The following is a 2,500-nucleotide window of genomic DNA, read 5'->3' as shown; positions in this document are numbered from 1 at the left end:
GTCCATCCTCCATGTATTAGTGAGGTGCTGCTATTTTCGTAAACCTCCTCGATATAGTCTATCATAGCTTCTGGTAGGCCTTTGGATCTCATAATAGCGACAAGGGCTTCAAAGGAGACGGAATCAAATGCCTTAGCTATATCTAACGATGCGAGAAAGAGCTTCCGATGTTTCGCTCTGTGATAACGTAGTACCATATCCATTAGGAATATATTATCACTGCATCCGTCCGTGTCCCGAAAAGCCCTCTGCCTTTCATCGAGTTGTATTATCTTTAGTCTGTTCGCCAGGATTTTGTGGAAAGTTCGTACAATAACCGACGAGATAGTAATTGGCCTGAATTCTCCGGGTTCTTGAGCATCCTTTTTCTTTGGAATAAGCACCGTCTTTGACAGGTACAGGTGTTCGGGTAATTTACCACACCACATGAAGATGTTAAAGAGACGCACTAATATCTCCACCGGAATTGCTTTCAGAGCTCTTGTGCTGATACCATCAAGTCCTACCGCTGTTCTTGTAGGTGGATATGCGGCTTTAACTTCTTTCGCCGATATTGGTTTCCATAGGCTATCTTCAGTTCGTATAGGGGCCGTAACCGTTGGGGCAAGGCCACTATTTTTATTCATGACTGCACGCCAGTAAGGTTCCATAATATCCTTGTCGATAAAAGGCTCGTCGCCGATTTGGTCGCTCAGGATGGTCTTGACACATCTAGATGGGTTCTTTCGCCACAGATCTTGTACCTTGGCATATTCGGCTCTCCTGGCTTGCCTCCTATTTACAGCACGGTCACCCTCTCTCGAAGCCTTTGGTTGATGATCTTTCGGCGGGGGTAAGATTTCACGAATATAAAGAGCAGTGTTTATGAGAGTACTCTCCTTTGGTACATTAGGTACGGCCCAGCAGATCTCATTAAGCCGTTGTGTTTGATAACTCTCATAGTTGAGTGGTCTCATGTCTTTTAAACAGCGCGCTAATTCGTCCAGTGAGGTGTTCGCTGGCCTTCCTGAAGAAGGATCAGGTGCCGACACATCGTCTGACTCGCTGTTCTCTTCGGCTTCCGCCCGGGCCTGCTCTGTCAGCTCGGTCAGGAATTTTTGCACTCTCCGTTTATGACTAGGACGCCTCCTGTGCCCCTTTATGCTTTCGATCGTTCTTCCAGCGCCGAATATTTCCTGTATCCGCTGGTTAATGTTCATGACTTTAGACTCGCTCTCAAACAGTATCTTTGCTTCACGACGTGCCATTAGCAGCTTCTCTTCATCCGTCCATCTGATTTTAACATTCTCTACTTCCAGTTTCTTTGTATCATACCAGTCCGGGTGTGCTTTGCATTCATGAACACCCCTTCCTCTGGTGGTTTTAAAGGTTTTATAGCAGCCCGGAAATCTGCATGCTCCGTCGTTCTCGCTTACGTTCCGATGACCTTTATCTTTTGAAGTGCTCGGAAGGTTGAGGTTTGTTGGGTCGGCTGAGTCTGTGGACTCGCCGGACTCTGATTCCATCCGAGGCTTGTTTTTGGGTTTCACGCCAACAGTTGAGGGTCGAGGGGGTTGGCAACCCCCAAGACCCTGAGATAGCCACCGTACTTGGCCGCCAGTAATTTTACTGACGTTGCCCGACTCTCACCACGAGGAGGTGTACGGTTGGCACTTGGGCTCCGAGGCTAAAGACGTTCACCAAGGAGTCCTTAAGAGAGTCATAGTTACTCCCGCCGTTTACCCGCGCTTGCTTGAATTTCTTCACGTTGACATTCAGAGCACTGGGCAGAAATCACATTGCGTCAACACCCGCTAGGGCCATCGCAATGCTTTGTTTTAATTAGACAGTCGGATTCCCCCAGTCCGTGCCAGTTCTGAGCTGACCGTTGAATGGCGGCCGAAGAGGACGACGGCAACGGCGAACCGCCGCCGAAGCCTCGCAGCAAGGAAGATCCGCGGGAGGCCAAGGCACGGGACCGAGCTCGGATCCGGTTATTACCATCACCTCGCCCAGGCCCGGCACGTCAGCCAAACCCGCTTCCCGACCAAGCCCGACACGCCCCGATCCTCAGAGCCAATCCTTATTCCGAAGTTACGGATCCAATTTGCCGACTTCCCTTACCTACATTAGTCTATCGACTAGAGGCTCTTCACCTTGGAGACCTGCTGCGGATATGGGTACGAACCGGCGCGAGACCTCCACGTGGCCCTCTCCTGGATTTTCAAGGTCCGAGGGGAAGATCCGGACACCGCCGCAACTGCGGTGCTCTTCGCGTTCCAAACCCTATCTCCCTGCTAGAGGATTCCAGGGAACTCGAACGCTTATACAGAAAAGAAAACTCTTTCCGGATCTCCCGACGGCGTCTCCAGGTCTTTTTGGGTTACCCCGACGAACTCTCTTGCGAGGGCCCGACTTGTAAACGGTTCCGCTGCCGGGTTCCGGAATAGGAACCGGATTCCCTTTCGCCCGACGGGTGTGTCACATTTCAAACCGCGCGCGCCCACGCCGGGGGGAACGC

At 51.1% G+C, this 2,500-nt stretch overlaps 1 pseudogene; it reads right to left on the bottom strand.

Annotated features, from left to right (window-relative positions):
- The window catches only part of LOC124224171 (large subunit ribosomal RNA), a 7,403-nt pseudogene that overhangs the window by 2,968 nt on the left and 1,935 nt on the right, over nt 1-2,500 (bottom strand).

This window comes from Neodiprion pinetum, unplaced genomic scaffold (genome assembly GCF_021155775.2).
Source record: "Neodiprion pinetum isolate iyNeoPine1 unplaced genomic scaffold, iyNeoPine1.2 ptg000106l, whole genome shotgun sequence".
Taxonomy (NCBI): domain Eukaryota; kingdom Metazoa; phylum Arthropoda; class Insecta; order Hymenoptera; family Diprionidae; genus Neodiprion; species Neodiprion pinetum.
Note: the sequence above shows the minus strand (reverse complement) of the source record. Positions and strands in the feature narration are given on the sequence as shown.